Source organism: Pseudochaenichthys georgianus, chromosome 5, assembly GCF_902827115.2.
Source record: "Pseudochaenichthys georgianus chromosome 5, fPseGeo1.2, whole genome shotgun sequence".
Lineage (NCBI taxonomy): Eukaryota > Metazoa > Chordata > Actinopteri > Perciformes > Channichthyidae > Pseudochaenichthys > Pseudochaenichthys georgianus.
Window position 1 is genome coordinate 38,072,333 of NC_047507.1, and position 17,281 is coordinate 38,089,613.

At 42.9% G+C, this 17,281-nt stretch overlaps 1 pseudogene; it reads right to left on the reverse strand.

The window, feature by feature from the left end:
* Positions 1-1,076: 1,076 nt before the first annotated feature.
* On the reverse strand, positions 1,077-5,211 carry LOC139433896 (uncharacterized; annotated as a pseudogene).
* Between the last annotated feature and the right edge of the window lie 12,070 nt (positions 5,212-17,281).

Genomic DNA, 17,281 nt, shown 5'->3' on the forward strand with positions numbered 1-17,281 from the left:
GGCAATACAAATGTTGTATTGCATAGTATTTTTATTGTATTGTATTTTTATTGAATGTTTACTTTTTGTATTATTGTTTATTTGGATAATAAACCACTTTCATACATTCATACCTCCATACATTCAATTTAGCAAGAAGTGGCCATTATTCAGATGGGTGTTTCTGCAGGATAGGCAATGCAAAACTTTATTTCGTACCTTCATACTACAGCCATTACATGACACCACATAGAATGATTTATTTATGCTTCAGAGAGCTGAAGTGGAGGAGCTGATTTAAATTACATTATATGAAATTCACCATTACATTACATTTAGCTGACGCTTTTATCCAAAGCGACTTACAATAAGTACATTCGACCAGGAAGACACAACCTTGAGGAAAACAGAATCATATAAGAACATCAGGTTTCAAAGAGCCAATCGTTTCAAGTGCTGCTCAACTGGCTAAGCCAGTCCTTTATTAGTATATAAGTGCTCTGTTAGCAGTTCTTTGTTAGTCATTCTATCGCTCGAAGTGAAGTCGAAAGAGATGAGTTTTCAGTCTGCGCCGGAAGGTGTGTAAGCTTTCTGCGGTCCTGATTTCAATGGGGAGCTCATTCCACCATTTTGGAGCCAGGATAGCAAATCCACGTGTTTTTGCTGATGGGAACTTGGGTCCCCCTCGCAGCGAGGGTGTAGCGAGCCGTTTGGCTGATGCAGAACGTAGAGCACGTGCTGGGGTGTACGGTTTAACCATGTCCTGGATGTAGGAAGGGCCAGATCCATTCGCAGCATGGTACGCAAGTACCAGTGTCTTGAAGTGGATCAATAACATTTGATCTTAACCTACATGATAAAATATGTCTTGATTATATTTTGTAGTGTTCTGAATCTTCAAAGTTAACTGAAGTTATCAAATAAATGTAGCGTGATATAAAGTACACTGAATGGGAGTGGAGCAGTAATGTAAAGTTGCAGGATTATTCTCAAGCACCCAAATCTGCATTCAAAGAATACACTTTACCAAAGCTTGAGGAAAATATCACAACACAACCCCTTTATGAGCCAAACCACCATGAAAGAAAAATATGGTGCTATATCTTATCCCACTGAAAAGGCACTGCACCGATACCGTTAAAATATTGGCATAGTTCATCCCTGTGATGCTTGGCTCGAGCTGGATTATTGGTGGTGGGTGGCAGGGTGGCTTGCCGTAGGTCAGGGTCTTGTCTCCAGCTTCCTGGGACAGTGCCATGATCGGGTCCTTCCTGGTCAACAACTCCCGCCATGTATGTGCTACAGTTCTCTGTGCGCAGGAAGTTGTGCAGAGCACAGCAAGCCAAAACAATGGCCTCCACTTTGGCAGTGTCTTGAATGTTTATGGTGGTTAGGAAGACCCGGAAACAGTTAGATAGGATGCCAAAGGCATTTTCTACCACCCTCCGAGCCTGTAGTTGAAGATGCGTTGCTCTACAGCTAGCCTGCGGTTCGGATAGGGCTTCATGAGGTACTCTTTCAGGGGAAATGCCTCATCTGCCACAATGTGGTAACAAACCGCCTGGTCAGAAGCAGGAAGTGGTGCAGGTGCAGGGATGTTGAATGTCCTATTCTCCGAGGCATCCTGCAGTGAGTATCCACCAAACACACCACCATCTGAAATCCTCCCATTACAACCTACATCTACATACAATAACTTGTAGTTGCTGTCGACCAGTGCCATTAGCACTATTGAAAATGTATGTTTGTAGTTGAAGTAGGTTGATCCAGTTCCTGGAGGCGGGCGGATGTTGATGTGTTTCCCATCCATGGCACCTAGGCAGTTTGGGAAGTCCCACTGAGCCTGGAATCCATCAGCTACTTGCTGCCACTCTTCCACTGTGTCTGGGCACTGAAAAACAAAACATATATTTTTTAAGACCCATGTTTCATATGGCAAACCAAACATTTGCTGTTCAAATGCCTACAGACCTCACTGTATTACATAGAGTTTGCACAGTAAAACCAGTAGGTATCCACACATACCTTCAGGTATTTCTCTTTTAAAACCTCGTAAATGGCTGTACAGGTCTCAGGAACGAATTGCCGGATGGTTGACACTCCCACTCGGAACTGGTAGGAAAGGGTCCTGAAGCTTTCCCCTGCAAATATTAACAAACACATAACTGAGTTATCTACACAAGCAGCTGAACAAAACACTCATTAGCTACAAAACAACAGGTTATAGTTTGATTACTTTAGCTACTATGAAGATTCAGACAAATGATACAAAATATAATAATTAAATATTTTAACATGTATTATTATAGAAAGAAGATAACGCTTTATTGATCCCTTGGTAAATTCTCAAGCAACCAAGCAGTACTTTGGTTTTGTACTTACACTAGTACATCTACATTACACTGCGGTATTACTACTTACTAAAGCAAAATATACAATAATATACAAAGTGCTGCAATTTTAAATATAGCAACATCTTTAGCTTGCATACCTGTTGCCAAAAATCGCAGCGTAACCATCAGACGTGTCCCCACGGAGATGCAATCCCGGTAGTTGGTGTTTTCCCTCTGGATGATTGGAATGATGAGTTCCTCCAACATGTGGAACTGCACAGGAAAAAGCCGAGCGAAATGTCTGAAATCTGGCACTTCATTGAATTCCAGCTCTCGACACAGGTTCGGGAAAGCCCCATGAGCTTCTCGCTGTAGTATCCATGACTTCACCCATTTAGTGCGGTTTCTCCTAATTCTTCGCTTCCGCTTCTTGAGAGACTGTTGCTTGAGAATGTCTTCCACAAGTAACACTGCAATGGCTGATAGCTCCAGTGCCGCACGAAACATGTTTTAGATGGACGAGAGGGAAAATGGAACGCACACGCTATTTGTTGTTGTTTATATCACGCAGTCTGTTCTTCTTCTCTGTCTTCCGGTTGTTGCCTATTTTTAATGACGGATACACACTACCGCCGCCTGCTGCTAAGGAGAGTTATTGCCACTCACGCACTGAAGTCTTTGCGGTGTGTTCCCGTGCGACACATGGCCAAGACGCAGGAGAACACCGCGACGCAACAGCCGGCGTCGGCGAGTCCTCTGGTGACTGCTTGGTGTGTCAGGGCCTTTAATCCAAGAAACCATATCTAGGGAAGTAAGGGAGGCAGGCATGTTTTCTGTGCAGATCAACACCACACAGGCAGACATCTACAGACCAGTGTGCTGTTATCCTCAGGTATGTGACAGATGTGGTCCACGAGAGGCTCATAGCTGTGGTTGACTGTGAGTCCTCAACTGGACAATATTTTGTAGAGCTACTGAAGAAAACTCTGGCAAAGGTGGACATTGATCTTTGGAATTGTGTGGGAAACTCAACCGATGGAGCGGCAAACATGCAGGGCCAATACAAGGGGTTCTCCACCTTGCTCTCCGCAGAGTCTCCCAACCAAGTGCACATCTGGTGCTACGCACACGTCCTGAACCTTGTGCTTCCCCTGCTAAATGAACCATTGTAGACCATGGTAGACCATGGTTGGGATATGGCACCACAGTCAACCATGGTAGAGCACTGATATAAAGCATGGTCTACCATGGTCACAATAAACCATGGTCTACCATGGACATAAACCATGGTCTACCATGGACATAAACCATGGACCTAAACCATGGTCCACCAGTACCATGGACATAAACCATGGTCCACCAGACTGGAAATAATATAAATTAATACAAGCTTTTCAATAGTTTCAAGCATTTCATTTAAAAATATTTGTATAGATCATGTTAATTGCACTTAATTTCATCTACAGTATACTGTCACTCTATAGTTGCACACACACTCATTAAATGCTCATTAAACAGTTGGTGAAAATGTAAAGACTATTTTATATACATTCATCAGGTGACGGTGCCTGCATGAGCCTCATTAGAATGATTGTCGACCATGGTTTCTGTAGACCATGGTTTCTTGAGACCATGGTTCAAATATTCAAATGGTTGACCATGGTTTCTTCCCCATGGTACTGTGACCATGGCAGGCTGACCATGGTTTCCAGAGTTGACATTGTGACCATGGCAGGTTGACCATGGTAGACCATGGTTTCTTCCCCATGGTACTGTGACCATCATGGTATTTAGTGGTCAACCATGGTATTACCATGGTTGGCAATGGAATAACATGGTGACCATGGTCAACCATGGTTACGTTTCGCAGGGGTAGGAGACACCACAGGTGTTGTGATAGCCAGTGCATCGCTCTTCTCACTGCTGAATGATGTTGCTGTGTTCATCAAAGAGTCATACAAGCGTATGAATATGTGGGAGGAAGTGAGTGAAGACACATGACACAGACAGCTGTCTCCAATCGGGGACACAAGGTGGTGGGCCAAGGATCAGGCTCTGAGCAAGATATTCGGGTGTTTTGGCAATCCTGACCGTGCCTTGTTTATTGACTTGGTGTCAACATTAACAAGGATTGAAGAAGAGGACTCCATGAAGCCACATGTCCGAGCAAAAGCCAGGGGGTACACAGAGTCTCTCCTAAGGTTCGAGACAATACTGACCGCTCAGATCTTTCTCCGAATATTTGAAATCACGTCACCCCTCTCCAAGTATCTCCAAACCAGCGGCATGGACTTACTGACTGCCCATCAGTTAGTAATAGGGACCCAAGAGAGCCTCAACAAGTGTGTCAGGGGTTTTGATGAGGTGAAAAGAGCAGCAGATGCATTTGTGGACTGGGCCAATGCCAAGCTGCAGGAGAAGGAGGACTGTGAAGTTATGGTCCAAGCTGTGCTCCCAGAGAAACGCGTCAGGAGAAAGAAGGCCATGCCAGGTGAGTTGGCTGAAGATGAGCCTGTGTCAGACGCTGAGGCAGACTACAGGATCAAGGTCCACAATGTAATTATGGACACAGTCACAGAGAGCATTCAGAGTCGCTATGCTGCAAATGGACCACTCTGCGCAGACTTTGCATGTCTTGATCCTTGGAATTTCCCTAAAATAAAGGAAATGGGCCTTCCAACAGAAGCTGAGTGAATACTTGCAGAAGTATGATGAAAGAGCCACTGCTGGAAGACTGCAGGCTGAGCTGTCAAGCCTAGCCAACTGTTGGGAGAGACTGAAGATGCCCCATTTGGATGCATACAATGTCAGGACAACCAGAGGGGAGGATGGAAGAGAAGAAGACCTGGAGCTAGAGAACAGTTGCAACTACTGCAAAAACTGTGCTATTTGTGTGCATCATGTCTTGTCACAGTACAACTTGCTGACTGATGCCTATCATGTCATTGGATTGGGCTACAAGTTCCTCCTAACACTGTCATTCAGTCAAGTTGCCTGTGAGAGGACCTTCTCCACACTGACATGTGAAGAATCGACTGAGGACCACCCTGACCCAAGAGCATATGGAGGCATTCATGCTCATGTGCACAGAGAAGGAGATTCTGATGGCTCTGGACACTGATATAGTGATTGACAGGGTCGCAGAGACAAGTGAGCTGCTGCGACACCTGCTGGTGATGTAAGGTAGAACCCATTTGCTGTACTTTGTCCTTAACCCCAATTGTACATTCACGTTACTGACACCTACATATCCACTTTGACACACTTCACACATGACACGGACATTTTTAAGAAACCTTAAATAAAGGAAGATTTCATTTTACACCTTACTCCTGTTGTCCTTCTCTTTTATGTTATGGCTTGACTCTGGGGAATCTAGCCATAACAGTATACAGTATATGAGCATAGTAGATGTATAATTTATCTGTAGGCTACAAGGGTGGCCCGCATGCGTGGGCGGCGGCCCGGTGTGTGGGCCGGTGCGTCTGAACGTCCCGGGCTGAATTTGTGTCCCAGTCCGCCCCTGGTCCCATATACCAATGCCAAACTGCGTCAAGATGTTGTATAAGCAGGGATGGCTAAATGTTTGTAAGCAGGAGAGCTAGATGCTAACAGATGCTAACAGGTAGTGGGAGCCTGTACAAATTGCGACTGCCTCTGTGCGCCTGTCTTAGTGCAACTGTATGCATTGATATTGTTGATTTAAATGTGCTATGCTCGACGATGCAGATAACTAACTTCACAGTAGTGATGAAGACCAGCGTACTAGTGTTAATTTCGTTGACTAAAACTATGACGAAATATGTTCGTCAACAACCTTTTTTTCCATGACGAAAACGAGACGATGACGAGACGGCACCGACGGCAGTAAACAATAACTGTAACGAAATCATCATGCAATATCGTTGACGAAAAGTGACGAGACGAAATATTATCAAAGATAACGTTACATCTCTGATAGTCAGTTTTTCTCCCAGCATTTCCATTTCCGGTGCTGCGGCTGGGCAGCAGCTGTGTGTCTGTGGTGCGCACGGCGGTAGATTTGAATTACACCGGTCAGCGGCACAATACAGTGGGGCAAAAAAGTATTTAGTCACCCACCAATTGTGCAAGTTCTCCCACTTAAAAATATGTGAGAGGCCTGTAATTTTCATCCTAGGTACACTTCAACTATGAGAGACAGAATGGGGGGAAATAATCCAGGAAATCACATTGTAGGATTTTAATGAATTAATTGGTAAATTCCTCGGTAAAATAAGTATTTGGTCACCTACAAACAAACAAGATGTATGGCTCTCACAGACCTGTAACTTCTTCTTTAAGAGCCTCCTCTGTCCTCCACTCGTTAACTGTATTAATGGCACCTGTTTGAACTCGTTATCAGTATAAAAGACACCTGTCCACAACCTCAAACAGTCACACTCCAAACTCCACTATGGCCAAGACCAAAGAGCTGTCAAAGGACACCAGAAACACAATTGTAGACCTGCACCAGGCTGGGAAGACTGAATCTGCAATAGGTAAGCAGCTTGGTGTGAATAAATCAACTGTGGGAGCAATTATTAGAAAAAGGAAGACATACAAGACCACTGATAATCTCCCTCGATCTGGGGTTCCACGCAAGATCTCACCCCGTGGGGTCAAAATGATCACAAGAACGGTGAGCAAAAATCCCAGAACCACACGGGGGGACCTAGTCAATGACCTGCAGAGAGCTGGGACCACAGTAACAAAGGCTACCATCAGTAACACACTACGCCGCCAGGGACTCAAATCCTGCAGTGCCAGACGTGTCCCCCTGCTTAAGCCAGTACATGTCCAGGTCCGTCTGAAGTTTGCTAGAGAGCATTTAGATGATCCAGAAGAGGATTGGGATAATGTCATATGGTCAGATGAAACCAAAAATATAACTAGACGTGTTTGGAGGAGAAAGAATGCTGAGTTGCATCCAAAGAACACCATACCTACTGTGAAACATGGGGGTGGAACCATCATGCTTTGGGGCTGTTTTTCTGCAAAGGGACCAGGACGACTGATCCGTGTAAAGGAAAGAATGAATGGGGCCATGTATCATGAGATTTTGAGTGACAACCTCCTTCCATCAGCAAGGGCATTGAAGATGAAACGTGTCTGGGTCTTTCAGCATGACAATGATCCCAAACACACCGCCCGGGCAACGAAGGAGTGGCTTCGTAAGAAGCATTTCAAGGTCCTGGAGTGGCCTTGCCAGTCTCCAGATCTCAACCCCATAGAAAATCTTTGGACTGAGTTGAAAGTCCGTGTTGCCCAGCGACAGCCCCAAAACATCACTGCTCTAGAGGAGATCTGCATGGAGGAATCGGCCAAAATACCAGCAACAGTGTGTGAAAACCTTGTGAAGACTTACAGAAAACGTTTGACCTCTGTCATTGCCAACAAAGGGTATATAACAAAGTATTGACATGAACTTTTGTTATTGACCAAATACTTATTTTCCACCATAATTTGCAAATAAATTATTTAAAAATCAGACAATGTGATTTTCTTGATTTTTTTTTCCTTCTCATTTTGTCTCTCATAGTTGATGTCAGTGGTTCCGTTAGACTTTTTCGTTGTCCGTCATTTTGACGGACAGGATCGTAACATTTCCGTCATAATCCATTATTACCCGTCATTTTATTTTTCATTTTTTAATGATGAGATGAGACATATTTAAGATTTTAAGTTTGGGTACTGAGCAGCAAATCACTCATTTTTTTTAATGATTCATACAGTACAGAACTTTTAAGGGCATGGAGAAACAAAAAGATGAACAGAGACACCGACCGTGTGGTCACTTTTCATGTCAACACGAACATGAATGATTTATTTTTTCCTGCACTGACAGCACAGCAGAGGGGGGCATAGACCGCTAAAAATACCGCGACCATTGTGCCTAAACAGGCAAATATGAACAATGCCATCGTTTTAAATGAGACAATTACAATCAGAATATGAACAAAACATATACAAGAACAACTCAATTGACCTGCTGTAGCCTAGCCTGAACGCTGATTTCTGCATCGTCGTGCACCCTCGGACAAATCCGTTACTCATTTTAGCTTTTCTACAGATGTCGCAGAACATTTTGCCATCTTCCCTCCTCAGCCACTTAAACTCTTGCTCCCACTGAACCCGGTACTCCCGCTTGAACTCCTTGCCACTTGCTTGCCCCTCTGCCGCTGGCTGAACGTTGTCAGTCTTAGTCTTACTGGCTTGTCCTTCATCCTCCACCGCATCAATCCCTCTTTTTTCACCTTGTTTATCCACACCATCACAACTACTGGGTTTATTAAAAAAAGCTTTGGATGATCAGCTGCGATTGCTAAAGCCAGTTAAACAACGAGGTCAAAAACAAGACTAGACAATAGCTACTTAATATGCACACACTCACCACCAACTGGACAGGCGTGTGAATGACTAAATAATAGTTACAGACTACAGTAGCCTACAGTAGATCACCCTCAGTCGACCTGGCCACTAAGGATCAGGGTTGGGTACCGAGAACCGGTTCCGGTTCGGAACCGGTTCCAACATTTCGATTCCAACGGTATCATTTAGAAATGTGAATTTCGGTTCCGCTTTTCGATTCCTGAGGAAATGTTTCTCGCCGCTCTCCGTAGCCTACTGCATGACTGCAGCGGGGCGGGAAATGTAGCGTTGTATCTACATTTCCTACAGTGTAACCTGAGACCAGGGCCGGCCCGTCGCACTGGCATTATAAATGTTCGCCTAGGGCGCCAGATCTGTGGAGGCGCTGCGCTGACAGCTCTGGGAGAAAAAATAAATGTTTTGACCGTTGGTGCTCATCCTAATTTTCGGCCTTGATGTAACAACATTCATAATTAAGTAAATGTAACACCCTTTTCATCCCGGTTACACTTTTCATTTGCCCTGTACGTTGGGCGCTGCAAGTGATGAAAATGGGGGATGTTGGCTTATCTGGCAACCGCAGCTCACGAGGGTGCACTGGAACCGGCGCTGTTGTTATTAGCATCTGGTGCTAGCTGCTCTTACGGAAGAAGAAGATGTTTCTACAATGATGTGGAGGGAGAGTCCTCTCCAGTCAGACTGAGGCTGATAACTTCAGCTCAGTGAGGTAAAGGACTCTCAGTGTTTAGATAGTTCACTTTAGTCTAAGTTATCTCAGTGGGTCTCAAACGTTTTGATCACAATTTATGTAAACACATATTTCCAAGGCACTCCTTTATAATTATTGGGATAAAACAGGTTTGAAATCATTCCAATGTATACTATAGGACAGTAAACCAGACATATCGTTTTAAACTGGAGAGATACAAAAATATGCATAAATAAAATAGTAAAATAAGATATGAATGAACAACAAAAATAAAATGCATTACATGTAGGCTATTTGTTATTTAATTATTCAAATGTAAACCGATCTTTTTCATATGGGTGTTTAGAGTTGTACCCCCTAGATCTAGTCTCTAGTAATTCTGCGTGTGCACCAGATTGAAGCATTTTACTTCAAAATGTTCAAACATTTCTTCCCGGTATGCCTGAGAAGGCAGATATGCTTGTTTTTCTCAACAAGAACTGTTTTTAAAAGTTGAACTGTTGTAGCTTCAGTGGTTCTCAGGTTAAAGTTACATAGCAGTGAATATAAACAGACTGATTAATGTGAATATTACTTTAAACTAACCTGTGTAAAAGTTTCTCGAATAAATGTAATTTTTTTGGTGGAAGAAGCATGTATCATTTTTTTACCCTGCCCCTCAAAGAATCGGAATCGAGAACCGTTAAGAACCGGAATCGAAAAGTAGAATCGGAATCGTGGAAATTCAAACGATACCCAACCCTACTAAGGATGTAATATGATGTGGGCCGCTGGTGGACATTTTGGCGCTGTTCCAAGTTGTGTTCTAATCTGTCAAAATGACGGACTGCTTTCAGATTTTTCCGTCATTGTTAGAAAAATCCGTCATTGACGGAAAATATTCGGTTAACGCGACCTCTGGTTGAGGTATACATAGGAAGAAAATTACAGGCCTCATCTTTTTAAGTGTGAGAACTTGCACAATTGGTGGCTGACTAAATACTTTGTTGCCCCACTGTATGAACTGTCAGGAAGACTCGGGTCTAACTCATGGTCTAAGTAACCTTATTTAACAGAAAATAAAATGGCAACAACAAGGCTTGGGAGCAGTGGTCGCACTCGCGTTAACCGAATACCCCCCATCAGCGCGAGTGATTGATAAATTGTGCACTCGACGGGTAATAATGGATTATGACGGAAATGTTACGATCCTGTCCGTCAAAATGACTGACAACGAAAAAGTCTAAAGCCACCAGTGCTTGGGAGAAAGAAACGATGGGATATTTGGGCCCATTTTCGCTACAATGAGGCGGAGAAAGAAAGCGAATGCATTGTTTTATCAGAAGGGAAGCAATGTGGCCATAACACAGCTGGTAAAAACACCACAAACCTGAGCAGATACTCTCTGCAAAGCTGCATTCTTATTCATTCAACCTGTATTTTTCATCAAATGAGGACAGGATATAATCTTATTTATTTATATATACTAAAATGACAAATTATTGGATTTGGTTAGACTAGTTTGACTGAAATGTTCTATATAATCTGATCGCTAAAAAAGACTCAACAGTTTTCATTGACAAAATGTCGACTAAAATAAGACTAAAATGCTCAGACTTTTAGTCGACTAAAAACAGGATGAAGGTGACTAAATATGACTAAAAAGGAAATTTAACACAGGACTAAGACTAAAACTAAATTAAAAGATAGCTGACGAAATTCACACTACAGTGTACTGTATATAAGATTAACCTCTCTATAAGATCTGTGTATCTTAAAAATATGAATCTCACATTTCCAGATGTTTCCAGCAATAATGTTAACGTAGATATTGCAATATGGTTTGTTGAGCTGGAGTTAATTATTGAAGTTTATTGGTTAACGTCAATTTTTTTGTCAGCTTTCACATGTCAATGTATTTAAGGCAATTATTATTTTACTTTGTGAAAATTCCTACCATTGGTCTGTACATATTGTCTGTAAAAACGTGGTAAAAGTGGTTCTTGCAGTGAGACAACCAAACAGCATGACACTACAGTTTCACTAAGTTCTAACAGTTGAATATTATTTAAATAACATATATTTTAATGTTGATAAATGCAGACTGTTCATTCATAATCTGATTATCTTTGTAGTACAAAGTGATGAATTTCAAAAACACATTCAAATAATGTTGTATTTATTTCTACAGCCCTCTAACACATCTCTTTCATAAATAACACACTTACTCTGCATTAATGGCATATGTGTTATGTCTCTTGTCATTTCTGTTAGGAAAGGACATACCTGAAGGACACAACTGCCTCACCGTTTTCTCAGAGGGGCAAGAAGAAAATGAGAAATTAATGAGATTAAAGACCAATACAAGACATTCACTAGGAAACTACACTTTTAATGTGAACAGAAAGATCTGCACACTGAATAGTGTGTAGTCAAACAGGACCATAATTTGTTTGTGACAGCTGTGCCCAGTATGGGCTCACAGATGTGGTGGTTTCAGTGAAACCGTTTCACAGACAGACAGGACATCAATGTGGAAAATGTGTGTAATAAATGCTTTAGACAATAAGAAATATGAAGTTAACGGTAAGGAGTGGCTCAGTTTTTTATAATAAACAATACTAATACTGTATTTCAATATCTCACGTCTGAAAGTTTAATTTAAAAGAAGAAGAGGCACCTAAAATGAAGATTGTTATTTCAATACATTAGTTGATTTTGTCTTTTTAATTGTTTAAAGTAAAGTAGATAGAACTGGTACTTAAGAGTTTTAATAAAGTCTGGTTGTGGAGGAGGCACACCGGTAAGAGCACTCACTAGCTACCATCACATGTAACGAAGCTTGACTTGAATTTATAAAAAGTATAATTAAAATCATGCACATATTTGAATCTTTGCTGGATCCACTGTTGAATTTACCACAAAATATATATTTTAGAAACATGAAGGCATTTTAAAATGTGTATGCACGTGTTATCCCAAAAACGAAATACCTTAGATTATTATTGAATGTTTTGCCGAATAGTTTCATGTTCACTTATGTTATCTGTGTGTAGTTATTCTAGCGTCCAGGAGAGAAGCTTAAAAAGGAGACTAAATGAAGTCTCTGGGATTGTTTCAAATTGGTACTTTAATTAATAAAAAGTGTGGTAATGTTACAAACAGGATATTGTCCAACAGAAATACAGCTGTGTATCTGGCTCTGGTCAGCGGCGAAAAGAGGGCGAACCTCTCAGGTCGCGCTGTTTATATATCCTCTGCTGGCTCCTCCCAGCGGGCCGGCTCTCCACGTTTTAATGTCCGTTGTTACGCATATCAGAAGATACAGACACTGTACATTCAATATATATCTAAACACGCCCTTTCTCCTCCTTAACTCTTTCATGACTTCTCATTTAACACATTACAAACGCTGTAATCAATACTCCTAAAAATACAGGAAATACTTCACAGCAGTTTGGTTTCCGGTCGTTCCAAATGTTGTCACATGCTAACCACAACTGTAAACAATAACGTACTCAAATAAACTGTACCTTATCCAACAATAATAATATCTTGGTTCTATAGTTGTAGTGTTGAAATCAGTAGGTTTTGCTGTGCAACATCATATCGCTGCTAAATTCACCTCTATAGTAAATGGTATATTAGCCTCATGCTAACCAGAATAAAAGCTTAACATCTGGTTGTGCACAAGAACTTCTGGTTTTTCAGTATAAAACGGCATTTAAACTGACTGTATGTTTAAGGTGCACTATGCTCTCAAAACATTGATTTTAATTTCTAACACTTACCTTAAGCAACGTAAAACGTGCAGACCGGGAGCAACAGATGTAGGTTAGCCGGCTAGCATCACAGAGCTGCACTGCTGAGCATGTTAGGTTAGCTTGGTAGCCTCAGCTAGCTCTGGAACTTCCAGCTCGGTGGCAGCAGGTCCCGCCTCGGCTCTGCCTCTTTGCCCTTATTTGGATCAGGCTGGAGCAGGCGGGAGTTAGACTCTGACGTCACTGTCGAGCCGTTAGTGGCCGACACCACCTACTTTAGGCTTCTCTGTAACTCTGCAGAATCCTATGGGTGACGTCACAGACACTACGTCCATTTATATAAACAGTCTATGGACAAGACACAGCTGGGCAGAGGAGGCACAAAACACAAGGGCAACAGGTGAACACAATCAGACAATCAGACACAGGAGGGCAAACACAGGAAGCAAGACAAGACACATAAAGAAGAATTTCAAAATAAAACCATGACAAGACAGACAAAACTGTGACAGTGTCTTCAGTGGGTCAGTGGTTCAATCTCTGGCTACTGCAGTCAACATGTAATTTCCTTGGGGGAGATATTTAAAAACTGCTCTTGCATATCTACAGTTTATAATTGAATATTGGCCACTATGGATAAATAATTCTGTATGACATGTAATGTATCTGTCACAATCGTATGAAGGACCCAAATGCAGCACTCGAGAAACCACGGAGTATTGGTAATGTACTTTATTGGTAATAATACCAGAGCAGAGGGATACCGGATGATGTACAGGCAAACAAACCAGAGGACAGCGGGAAGGTGAGTCAGGGCCGGGCAGAGGGTCAGGGAGCAGGCGAGGCGGTCAACGTAGGTACAGGCAGCGTAGTCCAAGGACAAGCAGGATCAGGGATCAGGCAGAGCAGGCAGGTCGGGGACAGGCAGGGTCGGAACCGGGTAGGCAATCTGGTAACAAACGCGTGAAAGACTAGCATAAAGGCAAAGTACGATCTGGCAACGGGTGTGTGTCTGGTGAGGGTTTAAATACTGGCAGTAAAGCCAGGGCTCGACATTAACGACTGCCCAATGGCCATCTAGTATTTAGCTCGGGCAATGAAGCCTCACCTGCTGGTTGCCCGATCGGGCAATCTATTATGCCAGTATCATGCAGCTCGCGGATCCAGTAATGAGTGACCCGACAGTAAAACTAAACATATCTATAGCTAGTTCAGGTAGTTTGAGAGGTAATTAAAATAGCTACGTGTGATATTCTAACCTGAAGTGTGTGTTTTGTTCCGCTCACCGCTGCATGTGATCATGCAGAGCTGCGTGTCGACTCGTCAGCAGCAGCTGATCTCTCTCTCCCGTCAGATTAGACTTCACTCGCGTTTATGTCAATATCGATCAGATCCAGCTAGTTCTAGCTAATGATATGACTACCTGCTTATTAAAAGACACCTAAACAATAAGTGTCGCTATGCAACCGGGTGAGGCCACAAAGTATAGCGCAGCATTATGCATTTGTTTACATGCCCACTGGAACCCAGAGGCATTACCAACAGATCAACGCACAATCAACCCATATAGGACATCTCTTTCTCCACATTAAGTGTTAGACATTAGAATTGACTATTTATTGTCTGTCACATACTCTTCTTGTCTGTCACATAAGTGGCGCAACTGAAGAGTATTGCGTACTCTGACGTCGCCATTTTGTGTGCTTCGCGGATGCGCTCGACTGCTGCTCGGGTCTGCTCGGTCAGCTTCCGGATGAGGAGGCATTCGTTCGACCAACTTACAGTAACATTACAAACATTTTTAACAGGGGACATAATAGTGTAAATAATGTTTGTTTTGGAAGTTATAACTGAATGTAATGTTTTCTACTTGTTTACATTTGGGAAGACATTTGCCTTCATCAGATGGAAAGTGTCTTGACCAACAACTTAAAGGAATGGTATGCTCATGACACTCATTTTTAAATAATTATCATCCGATAAAACAGACCAGTCTCTGCCAGTCTTTTTTTTTAATCCGACGACATTATCAGTGATTTTAAACTGATTATATACCGACATAACATCAACACTGTGGGCGCCGCCATTTTCCGGACGTGACGTAAACCATGCGTTTGGTTTTCGAAGACACGTTGATCTCCATGTTATTTACTGTAGTTTCTCTCTTCAAATATGCCTCACTGTATCGCGAAATATTGCCACAATTCTGATAGGAACAATCCACGGAATGCTCGGTTCCATCTGTTGCCAAAAGGTAAGCGTAAGAAGTACATTCGGAGGCAGTGGCTAGCGAAATATGGCCGGCCCGAACCGAGAGATTTACAGGCTCATGTATGCAGCGAACATTTCAAATATCCGGACGACTACTCTGAGAGTATGATAAAACATAACATGGGATTTATGGAACAACCATTACTTAATGGAGATGCAGTACCATCGGTCTTTCTGGTGTCATCACCGACCAGGACACCAGTTCGGCCAGTTGAGAAATCGCCCTCTGCAAGTGTGAAGCGACGGAGGAGCAGAAGTAGTGCTCGGAGTAAGAATAAGGTATGTTATAGCGCATTTCCATTGCAGCAGCTAGCCCCGTTTTAACGTCCTTTAGCGTCCAGGCCAGGACAGTTTTTGGTGGCCTTTCCATATAGCGTAGTACTGGCTAGTGTGTATTTCCCCCCAGTTTTTTCCGGCCTCATAAAATCGTGATTCTATGGCCAGGGACAACGAAGCTGAGTATGCTAAACTAGAGAGGGAATCGCTAGCAAGGGTGGTACTACATGCATACATATAGTATCTTATATCATCTTCCTATTATACACACATTCATTTCCAAACATTTGGACTACCTATGTTGCACATGTATTATCTGTTCAATGTACACACGGCATCTCTTGCACATCTGTCCGTCCTGGGAGAGGGATCCCTTCTCTGTTGCTCTCCCTGAGGTTTCTCCCATGTTCCCTTTAAACTGTGGGTTTTCTTCGGAAGTTTTTCCTTGTACGATGTGAGGGTCTAAGGACAGAGGGTGTCGTATTGTCATACTGATATGTATGGCTGAATTCCCCCATCCAATCTCTTCACATTGGTCAAAACTTGTTCCTCTGCTGACGAGTCCGAACTGAAATACTCCACCATGTTTCCGTGTGTTGACAAAGTGAACGCATGGATGACGTCACAACCATCACGTGACTACTGAAAATGGCGGCGGCCAGACGGAATATACATGTTTTGATAAAAAAGAGCTATAAAATCATTATTTACCGGGGAATATCGCTGATTTCTTCAGGGTATGGTTTAAACATAATGTTTCACTAAATACTGAAGTGTTGATTAATTATCTAATGAGTGGACCATTCCTTTAAGTATTTCTTATAGCGATGCAGGGCATGCAGATGTGACCGGACGTCACGTCTCCTCCCTCTGTGACGCTGCTTGGCACCATGCCAGCGCACCTGCTATTTTGCGCACCTGCTATTTAAGTGGAGAAAAATCTGCTCCCTCCCCCTCCGCTTCTCCTTGAATGTGGCCGCGTGGATTGTTTGGCGTGGCAGCTCACGCATCACACTCTCTACCAGACAGGTAAAACCTCTTGCATTTCTGTCATCTATTCATGGGCACGAGCGACACCCGGCTTGACACTACTCTGTCTTAGCGCAGCTGACGCCCGGTGCGTTTAAGGAGGATTGGCTCCGGAGGTTCCCGGTTTTGCAGTGTTGCAACTATTGTGGGATTTGGCCGTGGGATTGTTGGGTCTCGCTCTCCCTTCCCTATGGGCTCTGTGGCTGCAACTGGCTGCACAGGCTGGGGTGCCATAAACATTCTCCCTTCCTAGTGGGCTCTGTGGCAGCGCCTAGCTGTACAAGTTGGGACGCCGTAACCACTCTCCCCACCTCTGGTCATCATCCCCCCCCCCCTACCTGCTGTTTTGGCTCGGTGAGCTCTCGCACCGAGCTGTGGCCTCATATAATTGACAGGCCCTGACTACTCCGTGTTGGACTGTCACCGGGGCCGTTTTGAGGTCGCGGAATTTCAAGGACACTTATTGTTTAGTTGATTTCTTTTGATTTATGTTTTGAGTATATTCATAGTATTTTGTTATTGTGTGATTTTGTTTATTTTCTTTTGTTAAATTA